Consider the following 19075-nt stretch of genomic DNA (forward strand, 5'->3'; position numbering starts at 1 on the left):
CACATGCAAGAAAAAATTTAATTTTCACTTCAGCTAAAATGACTCATTAGACACAGCCCGGCTATTAGGACCCCACATGACAAACTGCTTTCTCTTTCTGCCCTTCCTTCTTGCTGCTCATCACTGCTTCCTTGGAGATCAGCATTCTTCTCCTTTGAATACATTAGTCATTCATGAATAATGACATACAAGCTTGGCAGGGCTTTAGAAAAGGAGCCTTTTATTACACTTTTGTAACAACCATTAATATCTATAACACTCAGCAGTTTTCTAATTTTCTTTTGTGAAAGGACAAGCTGTAACTATATGACAAAATGGCATGGGATCCAAAACTATTACCAGTTTCATTAATGTAGGTGAAATAGGAAGAAACAGAACAATAGGTTTCATTCATGTCAGATATCAGAAATTTCTAGGTTTTCGAAAACTTCTTATCAGCTTTCAGCTGAATTTATAAACACTAATTGGTGTAAAAGTCCATTATGACAGACACATCTTTTTTTTTTTCTTTCATTCAAGTCCCTTAAAGAAACCAGGCCAAACTATGAAAGGTTTCAGCCTACATGCTAAATTGATTATGTCATGTAAAAATTCCATAGAAACGTACTGTTTCCATGGTAAAATTGGTAGAATTGCAAACTTTATATTTGCTATGAACATTTTGTCTGTCTGGGTACTGGTCATGCAAGAAGCTTCCCCACTCTTGTGTGGTTATATAGGAGGCACTCCCAGTGTCACATGGAACCCCACAGGCACTAGTTGCTCTTGATTCCCACCAGTAAGCAGGATACTGAAAAGTGGGCTACTGACGTGGGCTGGTCATGTCACCCTCCATATTGGCCCACAGAGCATAGATAGCATTCTGTGGCAACTTCATGGCTGGTCCAAAATGTGCACATGTACCAAATATGGAATGAGCAGCATCAAGGAGTCTGCTCACATAGAGTTTAAGTGACTTGCTCAATGTCGTACTGCAGATCAGTGGCAGAGACAGACAAAAGAATTAAGCAGGTAATTCAGAGTTCTCAGTACAGTACCACAGAACACACTTCGACTATACCATAATTAATTTTCTGCAAATATTTATTAAATAAGAATTTAATAGTCAATATATGACTTTCTAATTAAATGCTATAGATATCCTTACTTAAAGTGATATTTTTCTTGCAAGAGACAGTAAATATTTCCATTGTGCTGGGTCATCTTAGGTCTTGCTGAGCAGAGCTGTGAAGTTACGTATTAGGAATTGTAATATAGATCTCAGCATTGCTAAGAATTCTTAACTTTCTAGATGAAAGTGCCGAGGTCACTATCTTCACACTGGACTTTGATTCGAATTGCTCCAAAAAGTCCATTTATAAACTCTACAAAAACATACATACCATCATTTCCTGGGCTTTTTCTTTTTTCCAAGATATGAAAGAGTAAAATAATCCTCTTCTACTAGATGCAGCCTACAGGTACCATACAAACAGGCAGCACTTTGATATATTTCTTTTTAATGGAGAAAATTAATAGAGAAACAAAATATTTGCAAAACATCTGTGATGAAGTGCTGGTACATTAAATGCAGTGTTGAATGATATCAAAATGATCTCAGGTTTTATTATAGGAACATGGTATCCATCACTCCTTTATGACTGCCTGTTCACAACTGAAACTCCCACAAATCACCCTTTTATAGGAACTTTTGCCAGCATGCTTTTCTTATAGCTTGGCCTTTAAATTTGACTGGAGCACGCAGCTGTAGTCTTAAAGTGCCCATTTGGCAGTTGACTTCCAGCTAGTAAGTATTACTATTATGGTTTTTTTCTCTCTCACTTATCACTGAGGAGAGGACACATCTTCTCAATGGACAAAAGCAGTTAAATTGAAAGCCCACATGGATATGAAAGCCTGAGATATGACCTACCATTGACCTATGCAATATTTGCACTGTAGTATATAATTTGAAGAAAAAGCCTTATTTATGGTAGGATGATGATGTCAGTTCTCAGTGCTATCTTCACTTGTCTGCCATGGAAGTGCCTACAATGCAGTGATTCTGAAAGCTATTTAAAGCTACTGATGTTATGCACTTCACTCCCATCTCCCCTCCTTATTGAAATCTTTCTCCTGCTTCTCTATACCAGAATGCTGGAGAGGCAGAATTAGCAACAGTGCCAAGCTTCGCTAGCAGATAGGTGCTCTTATCACAAAGTGGAGTTTGATCTCCAACCGTGGTAAAACCTTTTTAATCAAGTTTATAGGTATATATAATTATTTTCCTGTTTGAGGATGGGAGCATGGGGCGCTTTCATGTACAGTCACTTTCCTGAGTGGAAGACTGTTGGAGAGAAGGGGGTTGGGTCTATACCAGCCTTTCTTCCTCCACTGGGAGGATAGGATAATCTGAGGGCTCTTTCCATCTGTGTTAGAAGAGCAGAAATGGGGCCAAAGCAAGTGCATGTGCACCTGAAGAAGCCACAGGGTCGTTGTCAAGGTTCCTTCCCCACTCTGAACTCTAGGGTACAGATGTGGGGACCTGCATGAAACCCTCCTAAGCTTACTTTTACCAGCTTAGGTTAAAACTTCCCCAAGGTACAAACTGTTTTACTCTTGGACTTCCACTGCCACCACCAAACTTTATCTGGGTTCCTGAAAAAACGTAGTTTGGAAACGTCTTTCCCCCCAAAATCCTCCCAAGCCTTGCACCCCACTTCCTGGGGAAGGTTTGGTAAAAATCCTCACCAATTTGCATAGGTGACCACAGACCCAAACCCTTGGATCTTAGAACAATGAAAAAGCATTCAGTTTCCTTACAAGAAGACTTTTAATAGAAGTAAAAAAGAATCATCTCTGTAAAATCAGGATGGTAAATACCTTACAGGGTAATTAGATTCAAAACATAGAGAATCCCTCTAGGCAAAACCTTAAGTTACAAAAAAGACACACAGACAGGAATATTCATTCTATTCAGCACAGCTATTTTCTCAGCCATTTAAAGAAATCATAATCTAACACATACCTAGCTAGATTACTTACTAAATTCTAAGACTCCATTCCTATTCTGTCCCTGGCAAAAGCATCACACAGACAGACACAGACCCTTTGTTTTTTTCCCTCTTCCTAGCTTTTGAAAGTATCTTGTCTCCTCACTGGTCATTTTGGTCAGGTGCCAGCGAGGTTACCTTTAGCTTCTTAACCCTTTACAGGTGAGAAGATTTTTTCCTCTGGCCAGGAGGGATTTTAAAGGGGTTTACCCTTCCCTTTATATTTATGACAGTTGTACTCCCTAACCAGTTCACGTTAGTACTGAACTCTAGGGTTATGTTTGGTAGAACCATAAATCTGGCATCACAGGCCTACCATATTAATAGTACTGGCATTATTTTGTTAAGATAATATCTCACACATGTCTTTTGTTAGAAATAAAAATGCTTTCTGAGTTTCTGTTGAATTTATTATCCAATTGGTTCAAGTTTAGGTGTTCTGAAGCTGTCATTGCCCCAGTCCCAGTAAACGGACATACAGGGTTTTATTTCCCTTAGGACATTCGGACCAGACTCATTTAAATGTAAAGCAGGATTTTCTTGCTATTTATATTTAAAGAAGACATGCTTTCTCCCTCCAGAAAGGAGATGGGGGCTTAAAGGGCCTGGTCCTGAGAGTTGCTGCTGCTCATTGGCTTCTGTGGCAGTTAGGGATGCTCAGCAAGCCTAAGCATTAGTTTCAAAGTGTGGGAAGCTTTGGAAACAGTTGTTTGTAGAGGACATTGTAGAGAAGGGGTGAAACCCTGGTCCTGCTGCTTAAACATGTGATCCTAAAACCAAAGGCTAGCCTTGTATCTTGGTACCTAGGTAAACTGTAGTCAAAACTTTTCCAAGGACACCCTCTCAGAGGCAATCTCTGGTCTTAGTTAACAATTTGAAAATATATTTATGTCTGACCTTTAGTTAAAAGCCATGTCTACTCAGAATTGATTTTAATTCTTCCTTTGGTGATCACTTCAGATGGGTTTCACTATATTCATTTCTCCCCAGGAGGCAGGTCAGTATGTGGCTACCTTCCAGATAGATAAATATATAAACCAGCCCTGGAGGCAGGTCATCAATAAGGATGTCCGTTACAGTCATGTAAAATTTCATATTTTACCTCCCAGGTAATCAGTAGTCCTCATGACTGCCACTCAGGGAAGACATTGCCCTGACCTGATCTGACATTGCCCAAGACATTGCCCTGCTGATGGCAGGTCAGAATATGCAGATACCTCAGCAGACACATGGGCTGAAATCCAAAGTAGCTGTGTCCCAGCATGAATCTTGTTAGAACCCCTCTATTGTATCTAGAGAGAGAGAACATGCCCAAAGAATTTGTCTTAGAAAACAGCTGTTCAGTATTTTAGGAGACCAATGGAGCAGTCTCTGAAGCTGCTAGGGATAACGCCATCAAGGTCTGTCTGTAATATTATCAGTATTGTAGAACAGTACTTTAGTTTTCTTTTCTTTTAATATACAAAAATGGCAACAAAATGATTAGGACACTGGATGACTATCAAAGTAAGATTAACATTTCATGCAGTGTTTGATCATTTGATATAAGCTCTGTGAAATGTGACATGAAAAAAGAAGATAAACTAGTGAATTAGATTAGCACGATTGTTCCCACTTTTTATTTTGTCTTTATTATTCTGTAAAAGGAACCATATCACTTTTGTAAAACCTGAAAAAGAAAATAATTGTATGAGGTCTCAATTGTGGTTTTGTCATGAGTCCAGAGTAAGGAGCAGCATGTTGTGTGATCCCCAAGAACAGTCATCCCTCCTGGTTCTTCCACTGCTCTGGGGAGGGATGGTCTGTGTCTGACACAGCATACATTCCCTTGCATATTGGCACAGCTATTCTGGCCGGTGCAGTGAGGAGATGGAACAAAGGTCTCAACCCGTGCTCACCTTTTTCCACATGCGTGTGTGGTGGGGACATAGCAGCTCTCAGAGCCTGCTTCAACTCCTGCACTGCTACTCATAATGCTGCTAGCTGGCATAGGGGCATGAGGTGCTTTGTATCCCCTTACACCTCTGTCAAGGTTCCTTCCCCACTCTGAACTCGAGGGTACAGATGTGGGGACCTGCATGAAAGACCCTCTAAGCTTATTCTTACCAGCTTAGGTTAAAAACTTCTTCAAGGCACAAACTTTGCCTTGTCCTTGAACCCTATGCTGCCACCACCAAGCGTCTTAAACAAAGAACAGGGAAAGAGCCCACTTGGAGATGTCTTCCCCCCAAAATATCCCCCCAAGCCCTACACCCGGTTTCCTGGGGAAGGCTTGATAAAAAAACTCACCTATTTGCATAGGTGAACACAGACCCAAACCCTTGGATCTTAAGAACAATGAAAAAGCAATCAGGATCTTAAAAGAAGAATTTTAATTAAAGAAAAAGTAAAAGAATCACCTCTGTAAAATCAGGATGGTAAATACCTTACAGGGTAATCAGATTCAAAACATAGAGAAAATCTCTAGGCAAAACCTTAAGTTATAAAAAGACACAAAAACAGGAATATACATTCCATTCAGCACAGCTTATTTACCAGCCATTTAAACAAAAGGAAATCTAACGCTTTTCTAGCTAGATTACTTACTAACAAGTTCTAATACTCCATTCCTGTTCTGTTCCCGGCAAAAGCATCACACAGACAGACAGCTGTGAAAGTGTCTTGTCTCCTAATTGGTCATTTTGGTCAGGTGCCAGCGAGGTTATCTTAGCTTCTTAACCCTTTACAGGTGAAGGGGTTTCGCCTCTGGCCGGGAGGGATTTTATAGTTCTGTACACAGAAAGGTGGTTACCCTTCCCTTTATATTTATGACAACCTCAATGCTAGAAGTAAGCCAAAGCATTTTTAATGTTGTGGATAATTTCCAGTGAGTTCTAGATTTATAGGTACAAAGTATCTTCGGCTAGCATTTTTATAAAAAAATCTACTATAAAATATTTTAGAGTAGATATTTGTGTTTGATATGTTATTTTATATATCATTTTTCAATATGATGAGTGATATACATCTATATGCCCTGCCAGACACTTTGCACTGAAAAATGTAATGTGATTTAAAGACAGTTGGTTCAGAATAAGCCTTATGGGAGGTACAAAATGCCAAATACACATATTCTCCTCAAAAAGTGAGAGTGCAGTGGTTTTGCAGCATCTCTCATTTTGCCATAGCAACATGATTTATTTGACCCATTTCAGGAAACCTATATTAATTTGTACCTGGAATTTGGTTCCAAAAAGAGGGTAATTAAAAAAAAAAGCTATAAGAACATGCTTGAAACTTGGTTCCAAATAGAGTCCAGCAACAAGAGTGAGGCACACAATTTGGTTTCATAAACAAAATGTCTTGTTTTCATATTTCTTCAGTAACAAAAGTAAGTATAAATCCAAGAGATGATCTTAGAAGGTGCATTTCACTGTAGAGGCTTCTGCTGCAAAGCCAATATGATCTTAAACTAATCTAATCATGAACATCACTTTTTGAAACAAAGAAGGAGACGACTTCTTGGCAGCAAGAAGTATTGAAATAGTTGGAACTCCCTTGAGAAAAGCTACAACAGGCCACAGAGCACTGACATCCTTTCACCTCTTCACATTGTTTGGTTAATGTGCAGTTGTTCATACTTGCTACAGGCTAAAAATACAGTTGAAGAGAAGAGTTGTGGGTGTGTATGGAGCAAGATTGTCCTCTCCCAAAAGCTCACTGGGAGTAGTGTGAGGGGAAGTAATCTTAAAATCTACATAAGTGGGAACTTGCAAGGATCTTTGCTATCTTCTCAATGAGGGAACCTAAGTATTTTTAGGGAGAACTGGAAATTTGGTTCCAGCTTTGGGATATATTGTGCTTTTTGTATTACCCAGCCCCAATCCCCCTTGCTTACCCTACCCAGATTTTGGGTCCTAGGTCTGGTGCACAGTGTGGCTCTGCTTTCCTTGAGGGAGAAAGAGTGAGCAAGAGCCTTATCATCTTCCCACCTCCCCACCACTCTGTGGACAGAATAGCTTGCCTGACATGATTGTGGAAGCAATCTGCGCTTTGCAGTAGTTTACTTCCATCCTGGAGCAAGAGGGAAACGGGAGAAATTTTAACTCTCTGAGCCACAATTCCTTCCTGGGGCAGTCAACTGTACACTGTCTATTATGCAAAGCTGAATATTAAAGCACACTCTAGCCCTTAGTGATGGTCATTTGCTCCTCTCTACACTGCACCTTGCAGAAGATGACTGCATCACAACTAGGGTGATTCAGAGTTTGTCTGGGCTTACCCAGGAAGGGCAGCTCTGCTTTGTGGTGAGGAGGAAGGAGGTCAGAAACTGCTGTAAAAAAAAAAGGTGCTCGGTGGTCAGCTTTGCAGCATCACAGCACTGACTCAAAAGCCTGCTGATTCATGAACTAACTAGTTCATGTTTGTGCAGCACTTTGAATGTGTAAGGCCATATAGAAGTGATATGTATTATTTTTATAGAAAACTTAGGGAAAACATTCTATTAATAGACAATTCTGCTTATCTTCACCTGTTAATTATTAAGGAGACATTCACAACAACAAGATATTTGGGTTTTATTTTATTTTATTGGAGGCAGGGGAGATTTTATAAGCACTCATTTTCTCCTGCTGTTTGTAGTTTATTTGAGATTATAACTCTCCTTGAATCACACTTAGTGGTTGTGTACATGATTATGTCTATTAACAGATAATTGGGCTTCAGATTGAGAACAAGCCACAGAGAGAGTAGATAAACAGTGCTGTTTCCTTAATTTTGTGCTAGAGTGGTTTAAACATATGGGCCATGATTCTCTAAAGTTGGTGCCTAAAAGTTAAGATCCTAAAATCATATTTAGGTACACAAATGGCTGAATTTCAAAAGTGTTGTGCACCCAGCAGCTCCCAATGGGAGATAAATATGTAGAATTTATACTTCAATGTAACAGCTTAAGTTTGTGTAAGTGTGTAAAAGCCAAAAACTATGAAAGGGCCTGATATTACTGCATTACTCCATTGTTATGTTTGTGTACCTCCATTGCAATGGTGTTCCAGTCGTGATTCAGGCCCATACTTCAGGTGAGAATATAGAATGTAACTGTACATGTTCAAATGTTCTATTTCAATTTGACTAGGTGTGTATAATTTACCACAGAATAATTTACTTTCAGGAAATATGCCTAAAATTGTAACTGAAAGATCAAGAATTCAGTCCCAGTCCAAGCAGGAAATTGCCTTCCATTTTGAAAATTCTGAATTCCATGGTTGTATCTCTGTCCTCAGAAATTCACATGACTAAAGTTGGAGTTTGCTGGTCCAATGGAAGAAGCCCTAAGCCCAGCCCAGAAATAGGGAGAACAAGTGAGCCAAACTCTTTCAAACCCCAATATGACAAGGTTAGTTCAAGTTTTTTTAAAGGCTCAAGACAGCTCTTGCTTTATTTGAAAAGTGTTCACCTAGTCTTTATATAATAAATTTGCATGTAAAGTTTACAGAGGGATGCAACCTGATCCAGATAAACTGGATACATGAATATTCAGAGGCCCAGAGGCTAGCAATCATGATGATTGTTGCTGATGGCAACACCTACCCTACCTTTCTTTTTTCCGGGTCCTTACTGTGGTCAACATTCGTAAACTCAGCATTTACTAATAATTACCAAACAGTAGTATCTGAGTTCTGACCATTTTCCATACACTTAAAAATAAAACAAAAACATCAGTCTGTGGTTTGTATTTCTACATGTTGATTTCTAAATGGCAACAACTGTGCACATATCACTCATACTTATCTAGCTAGTCCATCTAAGATTTTATACTATGGTATCTGGTAATACTATTCAGATGACACTAAAATTACTTAAGTGCATATTAAATGAACAATTATACCCAGATGGTTTGATTAAATTCACTCTGACATTCACAGAAAGTAGACTTAAGTGGCCCTTTTGCAAGAGGGGGCCATACGTGACTAGTTGTGTCAAGAACTTGGGTGGCAATTGATAAAATATCCTTCCTAAGTCCCATTTTCAAAAGGAATTTAAGATTCCTAAGAACCTGTCATAAATATAAAGGGAGGGGTAAACACCTTTAAATTTCCCTCCAGAGGAAAAACCCTTTCACCTGTAAAGGGTTAAGAAGCTAAGATAACGTCGCTGGCACCTGACCAAAATGACCAATGAGGAACAAGATACTTTCAAAGCTGGAGGGGGGGAAACAAAGGGATTTCTCTGTCTGTGTGTTGCTTTTGCCAGAACAAGAGCAGGAATGCAGTTCAGAACTCCTATGTAAAGAGTTAATAAGCAATCTAGCTAGATATGCGTTAGATTCTGTATTGTTTAAATGGCTGATAAAATAAGTTGTGCTGAATAGAATGTATATTCCTGTTTTTGTGTCTTTTTGTAACTTAAGGTTTAGCCTAGAGGGATTCTTTATGTTTTGAATCTAATTACCCTGTAAGGTATTTACCATCCTGATTCTATGGAGGTGATTCTTTTACTTTTTCTTCAATTAAAATTCTTCTTTTAAGAACCTGATTGCTTTTTCATTGTTCTTAAGATCCAAGGGTTTGGGTCTGTGTCCACCTATGCAAATTGGTGAGGATTTTTATCAAGCCTTCCCCAGGAAAGGGGGTGTAGGACTTGGGGGGATTTTGGGGGGAAAGATGTTTCCAAGTGGGCTCTTTCCCTATTATTTTTGTTAGACGCTTGGTGGTGGCAGCAATAAGGTCCAGGGACAAAAGGTAAAATAGTTTGTACCTTGGGGAAGTTTTAACCTAAGCTGGTAAAAATAAGCTTAGGGGTTTTTTCATGAAGGTCCCCACATCTGTACCGTAGAGTGGGGAAGGAACCTTGACAGAGCCTAATTCTCATTGAAAGTCCATGGAATTTAGGAGCCTAAGTGCCTGTTACTTTTGAAAATAGAACATAAACTCATAAATCATTTAGGTCCAGATTTTCAATGCTAAATAGGCACCTAAAGATGCAGACAGGCACCCATTGGGATTTTCAAAAGTTGCCTATCCTACTCAGACACTTTTCAAAATCACATTAAGTGCTTATCTGCATCATTAGGAGCCTAAATACTTCCTTAAAACTGGCCCCGAGGCACTTTTCAAAATCTTAGCCAATGACCTAGCTCAATGGTATCATCTCAGAAAACTCCTAAAAAGCCACTGGCAGATTATAAAATTGTTCCCATCTAGCAGAAGAACTGAAGGCAGATGCCATCATCACAGATGCTTCCCTTCACGTTGCCCTACAGTAAAAGGCACCACGTGGTGCAGGGAAATATAAATTCACATCCCTTCTGCAGGTTGGGTGAATCAAGCTGAGTGTGCATTATGTTGGGCTAAAGATTGTTATATCAATGCAGCTGTTAAAATAAAATGAAAAACTTACTTTGCATCTGACTGAAGGACAAGGTATCCAGTTGGTTCATTATAGTGTTTTTCTAAAACATTATTCATTGATTTTTCTCTGCAACCACAGTTTGTCTTCTTTTTTATTCAGTAGATCAAGACTTCAATATCTGCCCACTGGAGCTCAACTTTATGTCAAGGAAATTAATCTCTGGGTAGATGAATTGTAAGCAAATTTGATAGTGGGAAGACGGTTGTTGATGAGGCAGTTTATAAGCTCCGAAAGCAACTGTTATCTTTGCTATACAATAAAAGGGTGTCTTTCATGGAAGCCTAAAAACAAGCATTGTTCTCCCCCCTCACCAATTATTTCTCAGTAGTTCACTGGTTATTATAGTTGCAAAATATGTCAGGAAAAAAGGAGCATTGGGGAAGTTTAGCTTTTATCATCAAGGTTAGTGGACTGTAGGCAGATATTTTATAACTTAAAAAGTAACCTTTATGGCATTTATTCTTTTGTGAATTGGAAATCTCATATGAATGCCACTATTATTCATCAAATGTGTTAAAAGCATAAGGTAGAAGCACAACTTGTAAATGAGTTGTGGTTGAATAAAATAAAGAAAGAAAAAACTAAAATTGCTAAAATTATTTTAAACAAGCAGATGATGTTTTTTTGTACATCTATGGTTGGAATAGAAAGTCTGGAATAAAGTCTGGTAAGTAGTACTATGGTCTATAACAGTAGTATTTTTTTTTTCTCCTAATAAAAGATTGCAATTATTATAATGGCACCTAGGTCACTTTACATTAAAAACGGAAGTGATTGAATATTGCAAAGGAGCATTCGTGAACGCACATTTGAATCCTGAGCAACTGTTAGATCTTTCAATGTTCATGCCCCTAATTAGCAGATTTTCCAATGGAAAATGCAGTTTTCCTCAAAATTTTGCCAAAAAAAATTCAATTTTCCTTTGGGAAAATCAAAATGAAATTTCATGTCAGGGTATTTTGACTTGTCAGACTATTTCATTTTTTAACTGACTTGAAATGTTTTTTAATTGGTTTTATAAAACATTGAACTGTATTTCCCTTGTTGTGCATCATCTTAGGAAAGTTAGGGTTAGGATTCCTATTCTCTCTTATGGGCTGGAGGACTACCTCTCTCATAATAAATTGTGGATGTTCCTTTCTGTAGTGCATCATTGATATCACGTGATGTGACCCTAGACCCTCTTGATTCGAACTAACAGAGGCCTTGGGGCATATATAGGTATAAAGATCCCATAGGTTCACCAAAATATTGTTATGTAAAGTTTCTAATGAAAGCCTGTGTTACACTGGTCATCATAATAATTGATTATGGGGAAAATATATGAGGAATTATTTGTATATATTTAAAATGTTCTCTAGGTCTGTAGTTAAAAGCAAGTAACTCAAAAGTAGTGTGTTTTGAGACAAACTTCTCCAGACATGATGGTGGGAGACACTTAATCTTCATGGTAGACTAATGGGTATTGTGTGTCACACAATAGGATTCTATTAGCCTTATAAGTCAGATGCTAATGAAAAGCTGGTGGCGACTTCAGAAGGAAACTAACAGGAAGAAGTAAACAGCAGGGACGGGGGACGCTATCTTTTGGTGAACATCATAGGTCAATTCAGGTACATGTGGGGAAGCAGAAAGAAACCCTGACATTCGTTCACTCTGTGAGGACAGGCTGACAGTGGGTTTGAGACAAATTGGTTGAAAATGCTGGGGAAAGAACTTGAAGTAAGCTATTTTGTAGGAGGTATGGGAATGCCTTGTTTGTTTAGTCCAGGGATTGGCAACCTTTGGCCTGCGGCATGCCAAGATAAGCCCCCTGGCAGGCCGGGCCAGTTTGTTTACCTGCTGCATCCACAGGTTCGGCCGATCGTGGCTCCCACTGTCCGCGGTTCGCTGCTCAAGGTCAATTGGGGCTGCGGGGGCTGCAGATCCCTGGTGTCTCTAGAAAGCGTGTTATGTTGTTTTATGTCTAATCATTTGTTCTCATCTTGCATGGTGGTTTTTATTTCAATATTCTTTTTTATAATAATTTTTTAATTATTTTATTTATTTTTATTTTAAAAAATAAAAATTTCTTTTGTTTGATAATTGAACTCAACTGCTGTGCATAATAATAGAAGTGGTGGGTTAAGGAAAAACTGGTAAACTGTTGTACACTGTTTCTTTGGGATCTGGGATTTCTGTGGGTGTCCAGGGATCAAGGACTGGATACCTCAGGATGACATTTTGAAGGGACTCAGGTGCTGAGCTGCATCTGTTGTCAATCTGCAAGACAAAGGCAGAGCTGGTATAGCCCAGAGGACAGTGCTTGTGTGGCTGACAGGTTGGCTGTGTTAGGGACCTAACACCCAGATAGTACAGGCAAGACTCCCTTTTGCTGGAGGTAATTGGTAACAAGGTGACTGTCAGTCCTGGGTGCCTCAAGAAGCATTGAGGTGTATTATGGGAGACATAGTACATCTAGGGGGGCTGGCTGATAGGGGAGAAAAGAGGTATCAGACTTTAGAACTAGAACTCCACAAAGGCAGTGTGCCCATATTGGAAAATATTGAAAGGAATTGAAATGAAGCATTTCAGATTTGGTAAATAAACTGAAACAAAACATTTTGATGGCAGAGTCTACAAGAGTATGTTTACCTGCAAAACTGGACCTGAAGACTCGGCAGGCAGATGTTTGCCAACAGAAGAAAACAGGAGGAGAGCTGGGCATGAATATTTTTGGTGGTGATGCTCTCTGGGCTTTACAAAAACCCTTTTAAAATTGTGAGGTGAGCAAAAACACCTTACAACAATGGGTATAAAGGCATTTTAAAAAATCGGGACATACTGTTTAAGAAGTGGTGTATCTGAACACTGAGTGTTTTGGAAAAGTAGTGAATTTAAAAATAAATCATGTTGCCAGTGAGGTTGTCTTAAAGTCAAACAAAAACTTTACTGTTTAGGGTGCAGTGATATGGTTTTCCATTTTAAATGTAACTGATTTCCTTAAAGTTAACTCATGTAGGTTTAATTCATGAATTGGACTACTAAGTTTTGTAATACGAAAACAAAATGCTGAAACGTTTAAAAAAGTAGCTACTACATATTCCCTGCAAATAACTACTTTCCAGTCAATAGGAATTTTAAACCACAGTTGATATTCTGGAGCAATACTATGCAATCTGTGCTCCTGATGTTATGTATTCACATCATACATAGGAGCTCTAGAAAACTCGTTACTATATATGCTGCAAATATATATTAAAAATCAGATTACATTGAGGACCACATTTTTAAAGGGGGCACTACCTATGCTCCAATTTTGCACTTGCAGTCAATATTGCTGTTGTAGTCAATATAGCACAGTGCTGTGGCTACAAATAATTCCAGCCCAAGTACATGCATGTAGAAGATAGCTACTTAATTTACAGATTCAGTCAGATGGTTAGGAATCTAAATACTATTATTTGCATCTACCATTATTTGTATCCAGAAAACTGCGGGCCCAAAACTTAGTGGGCTTCAAAAAAAATTGGTCATGAATGTCTACATTTTATTGGCCCAGTTATATAATATTGGTGAAAGGAAAATGGAGACTTAGTGTAATGTGACAGTGGAACTTTTCTTTTTATTCTTATCAGCTGAAATTATATCAAATGAAAAGTGGTGCTTATGGTTCAAACAGATAGCCACACCTGCATTAGATCAATTAGAACTGAACTTTACTTAAGTCTCTAAACATTTTGAATGGAAACATTTTCTACTAATAATGCCATTAATTACTTGACAGCTGATTTGTCCAGTGTGGTACTTCTTAATTACTTAGAGGCCATAAGTGGTCTATGTCCATAATGATGGGGGGAAATCCAATTATCTGACCACATGTATTCAAATGCTGGAGTTAAGCCACAGATGGAAAATTCACATTCTTCTCTTTCCTCACATGAAGAATTTGGGCACTAATGAAAGGTGCCTTAATCTGTGCTCAGTATGAAGCTAAACACTCCCATCCCAATAGTGATAGAAAATCCTGGCTCTCACACAGCTGCCATCTTGGCCATCACACTGGGGTTGAATTAGGGATCTTTAGAGCTAGCAGCAAGAGTGTCTACAGCTTGAGAGACAGACTCAGAAGCTTGGGGATGTAACAGACTCACATCCTTTGTCATTTAAGAACAGAAATGGAAGCATAAAATGCACTGACCAGTGGATTATACTTGGTACGGGCAGAAATTAGGCCTGCCACATACATATAGGCCCTAAAGCCTGATTGGCTGGATAGTCAGAAGAAGGCTAAAAAAAAAAAAAATCCAGCTGCCCCTATGAACCTGAGGCAGGGGTAAAATATTCTTTCCTGGCTCAAATTGGCAGTCAGGCATAGCTCAAAGTAGGGATCCCCAATACGGTGCCTGCGGGTGCAATGGCACCCGGCGGGGCAGTTGTGTATGCCCACAGGACACTGTGCTGCCGAAATGCCGCCGCCGAGCACAGCCATCTGAGAACCGCCCATCGAAATGCAGCCGAGAAGTGTTGCCGATGGGGTGTTTGGCGCCCGTCACAGTCTGTTGGGAATAGGAATGTACTATTCCCACAGAAAGGTTGGGGACCATTGGCTCAAAGTATCCCTGGAGGCCCAGAACAACCTTATTGACCTTAAATATACCAACAGGGACCAATTGGCAATCGAATAAAGTATTGGTGGAAGACCTCAGCTGCTGGGACTGAAATACTATTCCTGACCCAGCACAAACGTATACTTCTCCAGCCTTGGGGATGGGATCTATGGGGTTCACCCCATGGCTGATGGGTTTGCTGGGTAATCAGTCCACTGAGGGAAGAAGGGCTTGGTGAAGAGCTAAGAGTCAATTTACTGCCTGTGGAGGTCCTTTCCCACTTCTTCCACAAAACTCCTAACTCTGCAGTGTGAGACAATTCAGCATTTAAACTGAAACTTCATCCTTATCACATACCCATGTTCCCATGCCACTGGCTAAACAAGTTCTGCTCTCCACAGGGTCTGAAGCTGACTAGGAGCTGATTCAGCCTCCAACACTTCTTGACCTGCCTCAGGGGTATTCTAAGTTGTACCCAGCTGTGATGGCCCCAAAGGGGCCATTTCAGCAACTCAGGTGCACCAGAATGCAGCAGAGTACTCTGGCCATGCTCCTGTGCCACAGAATCCAATGTGTGTGGGGTTTTTTTCTGGGAAGGAGGGAATAGAGGTGGCTTCTGGAGGATTCTCCTAGTGAAGGGGGCTCTATAACTATTCGCTCAAGTGGCAGAAAGCAGACTTATGAGCGCCAAGGATCTGATCAGGAAGGAGCTACTGCATATCACATGTGCTGAAGTGAATTAAAGAGCAAATTCAGCTTTTAGTGACATGTCATGCTTCTATTGATGCCAGTGGCAGTCCTGCCACTGACGTCAATAAGTGCAGACTAGAACTAGTCATACAATGTGAAATTCCATTTTGTGGTCTTGTTGGTCAGAGCTTTAATTTTACCTTTTATAGTTTAAACCAGGTTTTAGTGATTAAAATAATTATCAATATATTTTGCTGTTAGAATTATGTCTTATCCAGAAGCATGTATTTCCACTCTCATATTTTACCAGTGAGTATTATATTTATTATCTGCTTTATTAATTTTCTATTTGCATGTTATCCTCCAAAAGGCATTGTGATGGGCACATTTTAAATGAAGAAAAAATAAGTGAGAATTCTAGTGAAATTAGCTATAGGCAATGACAAGTTTCTGTGAAATAAATGCATCAGCAATGCAAATGAGTTATACTGATCTTCGTGTGTGATGTTGTAAAACAATTTTATGGAAGCTGGCCGCAAAATAATTTAAAATTAAGGAATTAAGAAAACAACACTTTTTTTTCTGAATCTGAGTGGGATTTTGTTTAGCCTTCCATATATTTTTTTAAACTACAAACTGTTGCTTCAGTTGCACACATTTATATGTTACTATAAGTAATAATGTATGCATTTGTATAATGATTAGTAGTAGCTGTATTTGCAATTCTTCTAAAACTCCCGAAAGCATGCTAGACACTTTACTTTATAAATGTAAAAATAAGAATCCTACCTAAGGAATTTAGAGTCTAAAGTCCTGATTCTACAATGTACAGTGCGTGGGCAGACTACTTCATGTGCTATACATTGCAGGATAGCGTCATAAGGGCTAGATTCTGATATGGAAATGTAGTCTCCAAGCAGAAGGGTAAGTGACAGTAAGATGCTCTCTTCTTCTCTTCTTAGCGTATGTCTACACTACGAAATTAGGTTGAATTTATAGAAGTTGTTTTTTTAGAAATCGGTTTTATATATTCGAGTGTGTGTGTCCCCACAGAAAATGCTCTAAGTGCATTAAGTGCATTAACTCGGCGGAGTGCTTCCACAGTACCGAGGCTAGAGTCGACTTCCGGAGTGTTGCACTGTGGGTATCTATCCCACAGTTCCCGCAGTCTCCGCTGCCCATTGGAATTCTGGGTTGAGATCCCAATGCCTGATGGGGCTAAAACATTGTCGCGGGTGGTTCTGGGTACATATCGTCAGGCCCCCATTCCCTCCCTCCCTCCGTGAAAGCAAGGGCAGACAATCGTTTCGCGCCTTTTTTCCTGAGTTACCTGTGCAGACGCCATACCACAGCAAGCATGGAGCCTGCTCAGCTCACTGTCACCGTATGTCTCCTGGGTGCTGGCAGACATGGTACTGCATTGCTACACAGTAGCAGCAACCCATTGCCTTGTGGCAGCAGATGGTGCAATAGGACTGGTAGCCATCATTGTCATGTCCGAGGTGCTCCTGGCCATGTCGGCCAGGAGCGCCTGGGCAGACATGGGCGCAGGGACTAAATTTGGAGTGACTTGATCAAGTCATTCTCTTTAGTCCTGCAGTCAGTCCTATTGAACCATCTTATGCTGAGCAGGCAGGCAATATGGATTGCTAGCAGTCATATTGTACCATCTTCTGCCAGGCAGGCAAGAGATGTGGATGGCTTGCAGTCCTTCTGCACCGTCTGCTGCCAGCCAAAGATGTAAAAGATAGATGGCGTGTATCAAAACAAGAAATAGACCAGATTTGTTTTGTACTCATTTGCTTCCCTCCACCCCCTCCCCCCTCCCCGTCTAGGGGACTCATTCCTCTAGGTCACACTGCAGTCGCTCACAGAGAAGGTGCAGCGAGGTAAATCTAGCCATGTATCAATCAGAGGCCAGACTAACCTCCTTGTTCCAATAAGCACAATAACTTATGTGCACCATTTCTTATTGGAACCCTCTGAGAAGTCCTGCCTGAAATACTCCTTGATGTAAAGCCACCCCCTTTGTTGATTTTAGCTCCCTGAAGCCAACCCTGTAAGCCGTGTCGTCAGTCGCCCCTCCCTCCGTCAGAGCAATGGCAGACAATCGTTTTGCGCCTTTTTTCTGTGCAGACGCCATACCAAGGCAAGCCTGGAGGCCGCTCAGCTCACTTTGGCAGTTAGGAGCACATTAAACACCACACGCATTATCCAGCAGTATATGCAGCACCAGAACCTGGCAAAGCGATACCGGGCGAGGAGGCGACGTCAGCGCGGTCACGTGAGTGATCAGGACATGGACACAGATTTCTCTGAAAGCATGGGCCCTGGCAATGCATGCATCATGGTGCTAATGGGGCAGGTTCATGCTGTGGAACTCTGATTCTGGGCTCAGGAAACAAGCACAGACTGGTGGGACAGCATAGTGTTTTAGGTCTGGGACGATTCCCAGTGGCTGCGAAACTTTCGCATGCGTAAGGGCACTTTCATGGAACTTTGTGACTTGCTTTCCCCTGCCCTGAAGCACATGAATACCAAGATGAGAGCAGCCCTCACAGTTGAGAAGCGAGTGGCGATAGCCCTGTGGAAGCTTGCAATGCCAGACGGCTACCGGTCAGTTGGGAATCAATTTGGAGTAAATCTACTGTGGGGGCTGCTGTGATGCAAGTAGCCCACGCAATCAAAGATCTGCTGATATCAAGGGTAGTGACCCTGGGAAATGTGCAGGTCATAGTTGATGGCTTTGCTGCAATGGGATTCCCTAACTGTGGTGGGGCCAAAGACGGAACCCATATCCCTATCTTGGCACCAGAGCACCAAGCCTGCGAGTACATAAACCGCAAGGGGTACTTTTCAATAGTGCTGCAAGCTCTGGTGGATCTCAAGGGACGTTTCACCAACATCAAAGTGGGAAGGCCGGGAAAGGTACATGACTCTCGCATCTTCAGGAACTCTGGTCTGTTTCAAAAGCTGCAGGAAGGGACTTTATTCCCAGACCAGAAAATAACTGTTGGGGATGTTGAAATGCCTATAGTTATCCTTGGGGACCCAGCCTACCCCTTAATGCCATGGCTCATGAAGCCGTACGCAGGCAGCTTGGACAGTAGTCAGGAGCTGTTCAACTACAGGCTGAGCAAGTGCAGAATGGTGGATGCGCATTTGGACGTTTAAAGGCGCGCTGGCGCAGTTTACTGACTCGCTTAGACCTCAGCGAAACCAATATTCCCACTGTTATTACTGCTTGCTGTGTGCTCCACAATATCTGTGAGAGTAAGGGGGAGACATTTATGGCGGGGTGGGAGGTTGAGGCAAATCGCCTGGCTGCTGGTTATGCGCAGCCAGACACCAGGGCGGTTAGAAGAGCACAGGAGG

At 40.7% G+C, this 19075-nt stretch overlaps 1 protein-coding gene across 4 annotated transcripts in view; it reads left to right on the forward strand.

The window, feature by feature from the left end:
• Positions 1 to 19075, forward strand: part of MGAT4C (MGAT4 family member C) — a 683798-nt gene that overhangs the window by 551533 nt on the left and 113190 nt on the right. For 2 of the 4 annotated variants that reach the window (XM_084637898.1, XM_084637900.1), the window contains one exon: positions 8294 to 8406. The exons of the other annotated variants lie outside the window; for them this stretch is intronic. The gene's annotated coding sequence lies outside the window, so the exon portion shown is untranslated. The remainder of the gene's footprint in view (positions 1 to 8293; positions 8407 to 19075) is intronic. 4 annotated transcript variants of the gene reach the window in all.

Source organism: Lepidochelys olivacea, assembly GCF_965140295.1.
Source record: "Lepidochelys olivacea isolate rLepOli2 genome assembly, chromosome: 1".
NCBI lineage: Eukaryota > Metazoa > Chordata > Testudines > Cheloniidae > Lepidochelys > Lepidochelys olivacea.